We start from the raw sequence: 15,246 nt of genomic DNA on the forward strand, positions 1-15,246 counted from the left end.
AATTACAAAAGGCATTGAGGGGCATACTTAAGGCCCCTAGTGCCACCGGAGCATCACTTTTCGTGACGCTCCGGTGGCACTAACCACTGCTCCACATTTACAAGGAAGTGTAACGCCCCTTTTTTGTGGTGTTACACCTCCTTGTAAACGTGGCCCCCACCGATGCAGTTTTTTGCGTCAGAGGGGCATGCAGTGGGTGTTGCGGTGGGCTTTTCACTGCAACAACCATTGCTTTTGACGCTGCCTCAGATTTACAAGTTGTTATAAACCTGAGGCAGCGCCAAAAACTAACGCCACCCCAGGGGTGGCGTTAGCATAGCAAAACGAGGAGGAATGCTTTTATTTCTCCTCGTTTTTTGCTTTCTCTGCGTGTGCTGCATTCTGCAGCACACATAGAAGAAGCAAAATGCCATGGACGATTGTTTACATACAGGAAGGGACACCTTCCTGCACACAAACGATCATTCAAATTTACACTTTGGTACCTCTATGTTGGCTGCATTTTGCAGCACACATAGAGGCGCCAAAGCGCCATTATAGATTGTTTATGTGCAGGAAGGTGCACCTTCCTGCACATAAACAATCTATCCCCTCAACATAGACACACATGCTTGCACTATGGTGCAAGGATGCCTGCATTGGCTCTAGACACCTTAATTCGGCGTCAGTGCAGGAGGAAATGCAGGGGTGCGCCATATTCCCCAAAATAGAGCACACCGCTGCATTTCTAAATTGCCACGGCGCTGCTACTTTTGGCACTGCTACTTTTGGCACTGCACCACTTTAACATAAATCTGGGCCTGCGTTTACGCTCTTTGATCTGGCAACATCTTATTTCATTGCTATTTGGTGGCTGAAGTTGAAGGTAAATACCAAACGTGAGTCTCATACAGTGTATTTTGTAAAAAAAAAAAACAAAAAAAACATCCCCCAGTGAATATGATGAATGGAGCACTTCCAAGATAATTTATTCATTTACATTCTCCCCAATACTATTTTCACATTATTTTGTAATTGCGATGGGTATTGTTAGCTTCTTGTTCAGTTCTTTATTTCACAATGGTGTCAAATCTCTGCGAGAGTTTACATAAGTCAAGAAGCCACAATCAGCCAACATTCATTAATTGGTTTCAGAGTATTGACTACACCACGTTCTAACAACCAACAACTGATATAGCTTCAGAGAACCTTAGGGGCATATTTATAATCCGTTTGCGCCAAATTTGCGTCGTTTTTTTCTATGCAAATTCGACGCAAAACTAACTCCATATTTATACTTTGGCGTTAGACGCGTCTAGCGCCAAAGTTCATGGAGTTAGCGTCATTTTTTTGCGTGAACACCTTCCTTGTGTTAATGATATGCAAGGTAGGCGTTCCCGTCTTAAAAAATGACTGCGATGCATATGCGTCGTATTTATACTCCCGGGCAAAAATGACGCCCGGGAGTGGGCGGGACTAAAAAACCCGCATTTGCGACGGATTTTAGCGCCTGGGTCAGGGCAGGCGTTAAGGGACCTGTGGGCTCAGAATGAGCCCAGAGGTGCCCTCCCAAGCCCCCAGGGACACCTCCTGCCACCCTTGCCCACCCCAGGAGGACACCCAAGGATGGAGGGACCCACCACAGGGACATTAAGGTAAATCCAGGTAAGTATTTTTTTTTTTTTTTTTGTGGCATAGGGGGGCCTGATTTCTGCCCCCCTACATGCCACTATGCCCAATGACCATGCCCAGGGGACAGAATTTCCCTGGGCATGGCCATTGGGCAAGGGGGCATGACTCCTGTCTTTGGTCATTTCAATGGGGGATGGGCGTCGTATAAAAATGGCGCAAATCGGGTTGTGGCAAATTTGTTGCCTCAGCCTGACTTGCACCATTTCTGGACGCCCATACGCCATTTTCCCCCTACCCCGGCGCTGCCTGGTGTACGTCGTTTTTTTTAACGCACACCAGACAGCGCCGGCGGCTAACGCCAGCTAACGTCATTCAATAAATACGGCGCCCGCATGGCACTTCAGAATGGCATTAGCCGGCGCTAATTTTTTTGACGCAAAACTGCGTTGGCGCAGTTTTGCGTCAAAAAGTATAAATATGGGCCTTAGTATTTTGATACAAAATAAGGGTGTATTTCTAGAGTGCTATGTTTATTCACATGGAGAAACTCCCAAACTCTTATGTTGCCCCATCTTTTAAAGTGCAAATGCCCTTTCTTTTACCTTTTTTTGATACATCGAAGCTGTAGAATGGTTCCTTTAGTCCTACACTTTGGTTCTTAATATTTTGGCCACCTATCCACTCTCAAAAAAAGAAACAGGATTTAAAGACATTTACACCCCCACATGAAGCATGGATGGGGCAGGAACACGGAGAGGTGTGTGTGGGGGATGGTTGAAGTGGCTTTACCTTAGGAAACTACAGTGAAATCCATAAAGGTATAAATTTGATGGCATTAAGTCACATTCCCAATGTTTTTTACACCCCAACGTTATACAAAAATTACCCCAAAGAAGTTTTCCTGAACACCCCAGATTTAAGGCCATGTAGAGAAAAGGTTTTTCTCCTCAAACATGTTTTCATGTGAAGAAAATAGAACATACAAAGCATAATGTGCAAATGCATGTTTCTGCAGTGCTGACTCCTGCAGAATGAAGGCGATGTTGAAAATTAGTGTGCCATGTCACGTGGACTGTGCTTTAAAAATCTTGTCCATGTTATCTATTTGACCTATCTGTTAGAGACTTCTAGCCGCAGATTCCTTACCTTTAGAATTTCCAGGCATCAGCTTGGAATTTTGAACTTTTTGCTGAGCAATACCATTGCGTGCGCCATTAGGTGGCGTCATTCAGATCTGCGTGGCACCCTCTGAGTCATTGCAGCTGTCTGTGACATCATGGTCTTTTTTCGACCTTTTTGTTGAGACTTTTTGTGTCTGTGCGAGGTTGACCTAGAGAAAGACCAGATTGAAGCCATGTGGTATCTACCGTCACAGCATGTTGGTGACGGATTTACACGAGGTATGTCTATGGTGTCACGAGCGTGACCACAATTCGAAGTTGTGCTCTGACTGCTGGGCCATGGCTCCAAAAGCTTTAATGGAGTGGTCCTTGAAGCTCATGGCGAACCGCGAGTCGACATTGGCCAGCGCGACTCCTTGGAAGTCCCGGTCACGGTCAAGGAGAAGGTCACTGGACCTCTCCAGGAGACCGAAGTCCTCTTCATCCCACTCAAGGTCCTCCAGGCACTTGGGGAAGAGGCACAAGAAGCAGAAGAAGACAAACTGGACTTCGACTTTGCCACACCTGTTGGCCAATGAGGCGATTCGGGAACGTCAATGTTCCAGGCACTGTTCCGCTTCAAGGGCTGACTCTGCGCCTTCCTCCTTTTCTGGTCTCCGGAGTGACCCCACTCAACTTAAAGAGTTTTATGAGGCCATGTGCCCCGTGTTTGAGTGAGCTGGCCCTGCTGGAGCACCCTCAGGCTCCATGGGGTCGGGAGAGGCACTATCAGGTTCCACACAGGTGGCTTAGACTGGGAAACATCCTTTTTTACAACTTTTTTATTACGAAAGTCGTGGTTAACGAAAGCGCAACAATGCTTTCTTTAACCACGACTTCGTTTTTTTGTGCCTTAACTACGTATGTTCTGAACAACGAACATGCGTGGTTAAGGTACAAAGAAGGGAGTTGGCGAAGGAGGACGACGCAGGTGACAAGGGGTTGACTAAGGTAAGTAGTGGGTTTAGGTTTTGGGGAGGGGGTGGGGGGTCAGGGGGTTTTAGGTTTTGGGGTGGGGTTGGGGGGGTGGGGCGTTTTTGGTTTTGGGGGGGGGTGGGGGGTCAGGGGGTTTTAGGTTTTGGGGTGGGGCGTTTTTGGTTTTGGGGAGGGGGTTGGGGTCAGGGGTTTTTAGGTTTTGGGGTGGGGTTGGGGGGATGGGGCGTTTTTGGTTTTGGGGAGGGGTGGGGGGTCAGGGGGTTTTAGGTTTTGAGGTGGGGTTGGGGCGTTTTTGGTTTTGGGGAGGGGGTGGGAGGTCAGGGGGTTTTAGGTTTTGGGGTGGGGTTGGGGGGGTGGGGCGTTTTTGGTTTTGGGGAGGGGGTGGGGGGTCAGGAGGTTTTAGGTTTTGGGGTGGGGTTGGGGGGGTGGGGTGAGGGATGTAGGGTGAATGGTGCCTATTAGTAATGGTTTTATCAGGAATGCCTTTACAACAAAATGTTGTTGTTAAGGCATTCGTGGTAAAATCATTAGTAGTAAGGACGAGGTCGGTGTTCCGACCTCGTTGTTAAGGTTAGTAGTTGTTTTTAATTCGGTGTTCTGTCGTATAATCGCTTAGACCTCGGCTTCAGTGAGGCGTCATGGATCCGATTCCGGATCCGGAACGGTGCTGGCCTCACACAGTCTACCTTCCCTGGCACTACTCCTGACATCGAAGCTCCCGCCGCCACTGGCTTCCAGTTGTGGCACGAGCCCCATTCTTATCACCGACGATCGGGTCCTGGAACAGCGTCACATGATGCCGAATTCAGCACAGACGGCACTCACAGGTGCCAGATCTATGTCTGAGCATTTCCTTTAACAGCCAGGCACTGGTGAAGAATGAGAGTGGTCTTTGGACTCTCAGAAACCCACATGGAACCTTTGGACTGGTATGAGGAACTAGGAGAGGCCAGTGGACTGGACACCTCTCCAGATACTGGCTTGCTCTCGCCTCCTACAGTGGCTATGCAGGAGGGTACATGGTACGCAATGATGGTCCATAGGCCATCAGGGGTCCTGGACCCAGATCTGCCTACGGTGCCAGTCAGGACTAACCTCCTGACAGAGGTGCTTCAGTCAAGGGTTTCCACATTGGAACCACTGTTGCCCTTTAATGAAGCCCTCACTGATGTCCTACTGGGGAGGTGATCCAAGCCCAGCACAAGGGTTCCTATAAAGAGGACAATTGGCCGCCCCCATCACCCGGCTCCAGGTGACCCTAGTTTGCTCACCCAACACCCTAGAACAAAGAGCTTGGTAGTCCAAACATCTACATCCCATAGCGCCTTCCCTTTTGCACCTCTGGATAGGGAATTCAAGAGGCTGTATCAGCTTTGGAAGAAGATGTTTTCTTCCAACAGCCTGGCATTGAGGTCGGTAAACTCCTCATGCCTATTGGGCCGCTTTCCCCACACTTTATGGGATTCGGTGGCACAGGTGCTGCCTCAGGTCCCAGAGGATGCGGGCCATTCTTTCCCAAGCATTTAAGGACGGGAGAGATGTGGTAAGTTAACCATAAGGTGTGGTTTGGATACGACTGACTCGCTGGGTAGAGTGATTTTGTTGAGGATGGTCCTCCGATGCCATGCCTGGCTTTGTATATCTGACTTTTCAGGTGATGTCCAGGCAAACCTCATGGACATGCCCTTCAATAGGTCCCGCCTATTTGGCAAAAAGCCAGACTTGGCACTGGAGCGCTTTAAGGACTCCCGGGCTATGGCCAAGTCCTTGGGCCTCTCGGTGACTCCTCGCCAACAGTCTGTCTATTGCCCCATTTGAGGCTTTGGAAGGGGTATGGCACCATGCCATGCACAGACCAGCCACCGTCCTCCACCAGGTCAACATCTTTTGTGGGGATGGAATCGTGGTGCCTTCAGATGCAGAGGGTCTGGCTAGAAGTTGTCCACCACCCAACCCCCACCTCTACAGTGTCCAAGCCCTTCTAGTGTGATTCTGAAAGGCCATGTACGTTCAGTTGGAGGAAGGATTAAATTTCATCTCCCTCACTGCCGGTCCATAACATCGGACAAATGGGTCTTGCAGATCATTCAGTAGGGCTATTCCCTCCCCTTCCAGTCTTTCCCTCCCCCAATGCCTCCCTCAAAAGAACGGCTTCTGTGAGAAGGTTGCAACACTCTTGGCCAAGGGAGGCATAGAAATGGTTCAGATATCAGAAATAGGCAGTGGTTATTATTCCCACTACTTTCTGATACCCCAAAAAAACATTCCCTATTCTGGATTTGCGGGACATCAATCTCTTCCTCAAAAAGGAGAATTTCAAAATGCTCACTCTGGCTCAGATCTTGTCTGCTCTAGACCAAGGAGACTAGATAGTAGCGTTGGACTGGCAGTATGTGTTTTTCCATATCCCCATCCTGCCTGCCCACAGGTGCTACTTGCGATTCAAGGAAGGCCACGAGCACTTACAGTTTACCATGCTACCCTTCGGCCTTACCAGTGCCCCTCCGGTGCTCACCAAGGTCATGGCGGTGGTCGCAGCTCATCTGAGCAGGCTAGAGGTTTCAGTTTTCCCCTACCTCGGCGACTGGTTTTTGAAAGCTCCTTCTCCCCAGGCTGTCGTCACCCATCTCCAGACTACGGCGAGCCTCCTGCATTCACTGGGGTTCAATATAAACATGCAGAAGTCGCACCTGACTGCCTCTCAAATGCTCCCTTTCATCTGAGCTGTTCTGGACCCAGTGCAGTTTCGGGCCTATACTCCTGAGCAGCAAGTCCAGGATATTCAGGTTATGATTCCAATGTTTTGGCCTCTGTCCTGGATTTCAGAGAGATAGACTCTGAGGCTGCTGGGCCTCATGGCTTCCTGCATCCTGTTAGTAATACATGCCAGATGGCATATGAGAGCTCTGCAGTGGGACCTGAAATTCTAGTGGGCACAGCATCAGTGAAATCTCACTAACATGATTCAGATCTTGGAGATAGCTGCAAAAGATCTGTAGTGGTGGTTAATGAACCGTGATTGGGTCAGGGGCAGACTCCTTTCTCCAGATTTTACAGTAGTGACAGATGCGTCAGGTGGAGATCAGAGATGGAATCCGGACTCCATGTCAACTTAGTGGAGCTCCGGGCGATCCAACTTGCATTGAAGGCATTTCTTCCTGTTCTTAAAGGGAAGATAGTGAGGGGGTTCACGGACAACACCACCACAATGTGGTACTGCAAAAAGCAGGGTGATATGGGGCCGTGGACCCTTTGTCAAGAGTCCTTGCGCCTCTGGACATGGCTGGAAAAGCAGGACATAATCCTAGTGTTTTAAAACCTGGCAGGTTCTCTGAATGCCAGGGCGGACAAACTCAGCTGTACATGCCTAGGAGATCACAAGTGGCGTCTCCATCTGGAAGTGGCACAAGGACTCTTTAAGCAGTGGGGAGAGTCTTGCTTAGATCTGTTCGCCTCCGCAGAGAACATGCAATGTCTGCAATATTGCGAGTTGGAGTTTCCAAGGTGGCACTCACTAGACAACACTTTTTATCATGAGTGGAGCTCAGGGCTGCTGTACGCCTTTCTGCCCATGACACTTCTGCCCACAGTTCTCACGAAGAACAGGAATGACTGGGCTCAAGTAATCCTGGTGGCTTCGGACTACGCACGGAGAGTCTGCTATCCTGAGCTTATGAAAATGAGCTTTGATCCTCCAATCAGGCTGCCCTTCGGAAAGATCTTCTGTCACAGTAGCAGGGGAAGGCTCTCCACTGACGCTGTCAACTCTGCGCCTTCTTGCATGGAGATTGAGCGGTGGCAGTTGACAGCCTTCGACCTTCCTCCCAAAGTCTGTAAAGTTATGCTGGCAGCCAGGCTTCCCTCAACCAAGACAGTATACGCCCACCATTTGAAACTCTTTGTAAATTATTATACAGAAAGATCTATTGAACCTCTTTCTGCTTCTGACTCTGACATTCTCCTTTTTATCTTATCCCTTGCCAAGCAGGGCTCTGCATTGGGCACTCTCAATGGTTATCTTTCTGCCTTATCTGCTTTTCTTCGGCTGCCCGATCAGCCTTCATTATTAAAGTTTCCTATTGTAAATAGATTTGTTAAAGGACTGGTACATACATTTCCTCCTCCACCCTTTATCATGCCTCAGTGAGACTTAAATCTGGTTCTCACCTATCTTATGTGCGCTCCCTTTGAGCCTTTACACAATTGCCCCCTCTGGCTGCTCACCATCAAGACAGACTTCTTAGTGGCAATAACATCTGCCAGATGGGTGAGTGAGATGCTGGCTTTCTTGTCAAAACCTTCTTATCTCACCCTGTTTTCAGGCAGGGTAGTGCTTCACACTTGCACCTCTTTCCTCCCTAAGGTAGTGACCCCATTTCACCTGGATCAGAACATCACCCTGCCCTCCTTCTTTTCTCCACCTCATCCCTCTAAGGAAGAGGAGCGACTCCATTGACTGGACCCAAAAAAAAGCATTGTCGTTCTACCTTGACTGCACAAAAGAGTTCCGGGTGGATGGCCATCTCTTTGTAGGGTACATGGTAGCAAAAAAGGTCAGGCAGTACAGAAGCAAACCATTTCGTGCTGGGTCGTTCTCTGCATAAAAATATGCTACGCTCTGGCCAAAAGGCCTCCTGACGCCTTGAGGGCTCACTCCACAAGGGCCAAACCTGCTACCACTATGTTAGCAAGAGGTGTACCAGTCCTAGACGTCAGTCAGGCTGCAACGTGGGCATCTCTACACATGTTTGCCAAGCACTACCGCCTGGACACTCAGGTCCACAGAGATGGGCATTTTTCCCATTCGGTCCTACAGGACTTTTTAGTTTGAGGACAATTTGTCCACAGCCCACTGCCAGAAGGTTATAGCTTGGGTATCTATTCTAAAGGTAAGGAATCTGCAGTTAAATGTCTCTATTAGATGAACAAGTTACTTACCTTGGACAACGCATTATCTGTTAGAGACTATGCGGGTCATTCCAACCTTGGCGGTCGGTGTTAAACCAGCGGCCAAACCGCAAACAGGCTGTCGGCTAAAAAAATTTTATTCCGACCCTGGCGGAAACCGCCAACAGAGACCGCCACATTACCACACCGCCCGCCACGGCGGCACAAAAAAACAGCACGGCGGTCACCGCCAACAGACAGGCGGGAGTCAATGTACCGCCCACCCTATCACAACACACCAATCCGCCACCTTTTCCGGGGCGGTAGCCCCGCCGATAAAAACATGGCGGAAACAGCCATTTCAAACGGAAAACGCTCACCTCCATACACCCCACGAGGAATCTGGACAGCATGGAACCCGAACTCCACATCCTCCCAGCGATTGTCTTCCTGCTCCTCTACCAGGAGCACGAACGCCGGCGCAGAAGACACCGGTGAGTACTGCACCTACGACACAGGGGAGTGGGGAGGAGAAAATATTACTGGGACACACATACGCGACACACCCACCCCCACCCTCACCCACTACAACACACACATCAATGCACAGTAATACATCACAGTTACCCCCGCCAAACCCCCCAGAAGAATGCAAAGACAAAAGGAAATGATTCTAAACATTGGAATATATTGTATTACTGGCTGAATTATATATATATATATATATCTACACATCAAAAACACTTATATACATATATGTACAAGTCCGAGCATTGTAGCAGGCATTGTCCGTGGACCACTGGGCCCAAATCACATGGGCAAAGCCCACACAGGATACCTGACTCCAACGGAGAGAACACTGCAGGGGCATCAGATAGGAAAACTACAGGCACCTCAGGGGGAAGGGAAGGGGGGGCACCTCAGCCAGATGAGTGCACGACGCCAGATCCACGAGGGGCCTCCATGGCCACTGTTCAATCCTGGGGAGTGCAAAGCCACAGTCTCTCAAGTCTCTACAGTGGGTGGGTTGACCACTGTGCCATCCTGGGGAGTGCAAAGCCACAGTCTCTCAAGTCTCTACAGTGGGTGGGTTGCCCACTGTGCCATCCTGGGGAGTGCAAAGCCACAGTCTCTCAAGTCTCTACAGTGGGTGGCTTGCCCACTGTGCCATCCTGGGGAGTGCAAAGCCACAGTCTCTCAAGTGGATGCATGTCTCCACTGGTTCTGGAGGGGGACTGGTGCCCAGAGTGCTCGTGCAGCCCTGCCCGACACAGATGCGGGCCTGCCCCTGCCGCTAATGGGCCAGCGGTGCTTGAGACGGCGGTGCCCAGTTCAGCGGTGCTTGAGATGAAGGGCCCAGTTCAGCGGTGCTTGTGATGAAGGGCCCAGTGCAGCGGTGCTTCAGATGAAGGGCCCAGTGCAGCGGTGCTTGAGACGGCGGTGCCCAGTTCAGCGGTGCTTGAGATGAAGGGCCCAGTTCAGCAGTGCTTGAGATGAAGGGCCCAGTGCAGCGGTGCTTGAGACGGCGGTGCCCAGTTCAGCGGTGCTTGAGATGAAGGGCCCAGTTCAGCGGTGCTTGAGATGAAGGGCCCAGTGCAGCGGTGCTTGAGACGGCGGTGCCCAGTTCAGCGGTGCTTGAGACGGCGGTGCCCAGTTCAGCGGTGCTTGAGATGAAGGGCCCAGTTCAGCGGTGCTTGAGATGAAGGGCCCAGTGCAGCGGTGCTTGAGACGGCGGTGCCCAGTTCAGCGGTCCTTGAGATGAAGGGCCCAGTTCAGCGGTGCTTGAGATGAAGGGCCCAGTGCAGCGGTGCTTGAGATGAAGGGCCCAGTGCAGCGGTGCTTGAGACAGCGGTGCCCAGTTCAGCGGTGCTTGAGATGAAGGGCCCAGTGCAGCGGTGCTTGAGACGGCGGTGCCCAGTTCAGCGGTGCTTGAGATGAAGGGCCCAGTTCAGCGGTGCTTGAGATGAAGGGCCCAGTTCAGCGGTGCTTGAGATGAAGGGCCCAGTTCAGCGGTGCTTGAGATGAAGGGCCCAGTGCAGCGGTGCTTGAGACGGCGGTGCCCAGTTCAGCGGTGCTTGAGATGAAGGGCCCAGTTCAGCGGTGCTTTGCCATGGCGGTTCTGGACTGTTCAGCGGTGCTTTGCCATGGCGGTTCTGGACTGTTCAGCGGTGCTTTGCCATGGCGGTGCTTGCCCAGTTCAGCGGTGCTTGAGACGGCGGTGCCCAGTTCAGCGGTGCTTGGGATGAAGGGCCCAGTTCAGCGGATCAGGCCATGGCGTGCAGGTCATTTGCCACCTGTCCTGTGGCTGGCGGGGCCTTCCTGCCCATCTGTCGGGTGGCTGGCGGGGCCTTCCTGGTCTGCAGTACCGGGCCTGTTGGTGTCCTCCTGCCCACCTGGGATGGGTCTGGCAGGGCCCTCCTGGCCAGCTGGGCTGATGGCGCTCTCCTCGGGCGTGCTGCCCTTCCCAGCCTCCCCTGTTCGCCTGTGGCCCTTCCCCATCTTGGGCAGTGTGCCACCTGTCTCCACACTTCGTGCCGGAGCCATGGTAGGGATTTTAGTGCCTGGTGTTTTCACCATCTCGCGCCGGCCGCTGACTATCTTCGGGTGTTTCTCCGGGGGTGGGCTGCCCGTGCCTTGGCTCCGTACTGAACTGGCTGCCCTTGAGGGTGGGGGACTCCACAGTCCATGGCAGACTGTCATCACAGGGCCTGGTTTTGTGGTGGCTGAGGTGCTGACTGGAGTCCTATGAGATGGACGGGGTGGGGGTGTTGTAGGAAAGAGGTTAAGTTTGGACAGGAATAGCAATTTAGGACCAGTGGGACGGGTGGGTGTAGTGGGTATGGGAGTGGAGGAAGAGGTTGTGGTTGTAGGAGTCTTAAGTCTGGTGTCTTTGGGTGCAGGTGCTTGGGCTGGAGGCTGTCGTGAGGTGGATGGCTGTTGGGTGGGTGGCTGCCTGCGTTTGTGTATCTTGGAAGAGGGGGTGACAGACACACTGGGAGAGGACACAGGGGACGTGTAAATGGGAGTGGGGGTGGTGACTGCACGTGTGCGGTGGGTTCTGGTGTGTGTGCTGGTGATGGACGTAGTGGCTGAAGATGTTGTGCATGCAAGTGTGAGTGGAGACGTGACAGGGAGGGAGGAGGGAGACGAGGAGGAGGGGGACACAGTGGAGGCAGTGGGTGTTGGTATGTCTGTATGTGGATGTTGCTTGTGTGAATGCCTGTGTGATGTGTGGTGCTTATGTCTGCCTGAGCTTCCCTTGGGTGTTGAGGTGTGTGCAGGCTGGTCTGATGGTGTGTCTGGGATAGGCAGAGGTACAGGTGATAGGGTATGGGTGGAGGAAGTTGGAGGGGGGAGGCTAGAGACAGGGACAATTGCTGCTATCAGTGCTGAGGCCAGAGTGTTGAACGATCGCTGAAGGGCAGCCTGACCAGAATGAATGCCCTCCAGGTATGCATTACCCTGGTACACCTCTCTTTCGACACCCTGGATGGCATTCAAAATGGTAGACTGCCCAACAGTGAGTGTCCTCAGGAGGTCAATGATCTCCTCACTGAGGGCAGCAGGGGTGACTGGGGCAGGGCCTGAGGTGCCTGGGGCGAAGTAGATACCCACCTTCATGGGTGAGCGGGCACGGGGCAAACGCTGAGGGGCTGCTGGGAGGGCGGTGCTGGTGCGCTGGGTGGCGGCTGTACCTGTTGTTGCGGGGGGCACGGATGTTGCCGCCACCACAAGGGAGCTCCCTTCAGAGGACGAGTCCGTGTCACTTATGTCTGCCCGAGTCCCCGCTATGGAGCTCCCCTCGCCCTCCGTCCCACTGGTGTATTCGGAATCCGTTGCATGGCCCTCCAGGGCCATGTGGGATGCAGCCCCCTCGTGCTCCGATGCCACTTCTCCTCCGCCTGATGATGCTAATGCACACATGAACAGGAAGACCACAAAAAAGGGGGGGGGGAGAAAATAAAGACATGTTGAGTGCATGCATTGGCGACACCGTTGGTGGACAGGACAGACACAGAAGCCCCCTGCACTACGCCGCGCACTTGGGGTCCACTACTCAATCCGTGGGACATGGCCTACAAGCCTATGGACGACATCTGCACACATAGATGACACAGGGCCATGAATAGCTGTACTTGGCACCCTACAGAGGTGGGGGGCGGGGGCACAGGGCCATGCCTTACAGAGGGGCCTAGCCTACAGAAATCGCCCTGGCCTAGGGATACCCACAGCCCTCCTCCCCCACCCAGACACCTCCACTGCGCGCAAAGTCACCAGAATGAGAGTGTACTCACCCCCTTGTGGCTGCTGTGATGTCCTCACGCCCCCATCCAAATCGGGGTAGGCCACCGCCAGGATCTGGGACATCAGGGGGGTCAAAGTCCGACTGGCACCCCTCCCACATTGGGAGGCCATCCCCAGCTGAGCCTCCGCCGTCTTCCTGCTCCAGCGTCGGATGTCCTCCCATCTCTTTCGGCAGTGGGTGCCCCGTCTGTGGTGGACCCTCAGGGCCCGGACGTCCTTGGCGATGGCACGCCAAATGTCGATCTTCTGGCGGGCGCTGACCTATGTGAAATGTACAGGGGGAGAAAAAGAGTCATCACCTTCTGCACCCTCAATGTGAGTGGCCCCCCATCCCTACCCTTGCCATGTGGCACATCCTGTCATCCGTCGTTTGATGCATGCCTCATTCGCTCCCCTCCCCACCATCTTTCATCCACCCGACTCAACACAGCCATTGCCCCCAAAGCATGGTCCCAGTGTGCTTACCTGTTGGTCTGGAGGACCGTAGAGTAGCGCATACTGGGGGAGGACCCCATCCACGAGTTTCTCCAATTCCTGAGCAGTGAAGGCAGGGGCCCTTTCCCCAGTCGCATGAGCCATTGTCTCTTCCAGACCGAGGTCACAGCAGCACTTGCAGTGTAGGTCCTCTCCTGTCGAAGATCAGGTATTGAGTGATTAAGCAGATAGAAAATGGCGGTCACGCCCGCGGTGGTGCGTACCGCGACCGCCGGTGCACATCGTCATTGGCTCCTGAGACCCATAGGGTTCAATGTTAACCAATGCTGTTTTGCGCCGCGGTCTTCGACCGCCTACCGCCACGGTGTGCCACGCCAGCGCATTTACCTCACATCCCATTGTCACACTTCACAGGTCAGGCAGCCGCCGTTTCAAGGGCCCACATGGCTTACTTTTATCTGCGTCACACATACCTAGGCCTTGCATCAACACTCATACAAACCATTCAATGGATTGGGAATCGTGTTATGTGCAAGCTGTGGTTACGTACCTGTGGGTTGATTTACTCTGTGCTCGCTGTTGTCCTTCATAGGCACCGTCCGCTGGGACATGCGAGGAGATGGAGGAATCTTCCCGTGTACAGACCGCTGGTAGACCTGTCGACAATGGAGGAAAGACATGTCATACTGACATACAGGCTTGACCGAGCCACTATTCATGAACTGTGTGCCCAGCTGGAGCCAGACCTGATGTCACCCATCCGCCAACCCACAGGGATCCCACCTCTAGTGCAGGTGCTGTCAGTACTCCATTTCTTTGCAAGTGGGTCATTTCAAACAACAGTGGCCATATCATCAGGGATGTCTCAGCCTATGTTTTCCAAGGTGTTGTCCAGAGTGTTGTCTGCCCTTCTGAAACACATGCGGAGCTACATTGTTTTCCCTGAGGTGGGGGATTTGCCTACAGTGAAAGGTGATTTCTATGCCCTTGGACATATCCCCAACATCATAGGTGCCTTTGATGGGACCCATGTGGCTTTAGTACCCTCCAGCAGGAGTGAACAAGTGTACAGAAACAGAAAGAGTTATCATTCGATGAATGTACAGATGGTGTGTTTGGCAGACCAGTACATCTCCCATGTTAATGCCAAGTTCCCTGGCTCAGTGCATGACGCGTACATCATGCGGAATAGCAGCATACTGATGGGTCAACTCCAGAGGCACCGTGTGTGGCTAATTGGTGACTCTGGTTAGCCCAACCTGTCATGGCTACTGACCCCAGTGAGGAATCCCAGGACAAGGGCAGAGGAACGGTACAATGAGGCCCATGGGAGAACTAGGAGGGTGATCGAGCGGACCAGGTTCAGGTGCCTCCATATGACAGGTGGATCCCTATTGTACTCACCAAAGAAGGTGTGCCAGATCATCGTGGCCTGCTGTATGCTTCACAACCTGGCTTTGCGACGCCAGGTGCCTTTTCTGCAGGAGGATGGTCCAGATGGTGGTGTTGCAGCAGCTGTGGAGCCTGTGGAGAGTGAAGACGAGGAAGCCGAAGAGGACGACATAGACAACAGGAACACAGTAATACAGCAGTATTTTCAATGACACACAGGTAAGATTCCAACCCGGCATATTACATATACTTAACCCCTACTACCTCTCTACTGTCTGTCCTTTTCCCCCAGTGTATGGTAACTGAGTTGTGACTTTCCCTTCCAATTTCAGAGATGTGGGCCATACTGCGTGACATCTGCTTTGTTTCCCCATGGACTACAGTTGTGTGACAGTGGTATGTTGGCATCACAATGTAAATATGCATTTTGGGACGGTAATGTCTAATACATTAGTACAAAAACACAGCCAGACTCCTGATTGTTTTGTGCAATAACTGTGTTTATTTCAGTGCTCTATAT

General features: G+C 52.2%; 1 protein-coding gene across 1 annotated transcript in view; it reads left to right on the forward strand.

Moving 5' to 3' along the window:
• The window catches only part of FREM1 (FRAS1 related extracellular matrix 1), a 684,067-nt gene that overhangs the window by 342,207 nt on the left and 326,614 nt on the right, over positions 1 to 15,246 (forward strand). The window lies entirely within an intron of this gene.

This window comes from Pleurodeles waltl, chromosome 1_2 (assembly GCF_031143425.1).
Source record: "Pleurodeles waltl isolate 20211129_DDA chromosome 1_2, aPleWal1.hap1.20221129, whole genome shotgun sequence".
In the NCBI taxonomy this organism is placed as follows: domain Eukaryota; kingdom Metazoa; phylum Chordata; class Amphibia; order Caudata; family Salamandridae; genus Pleurodeles; species Pleurodeles waltl.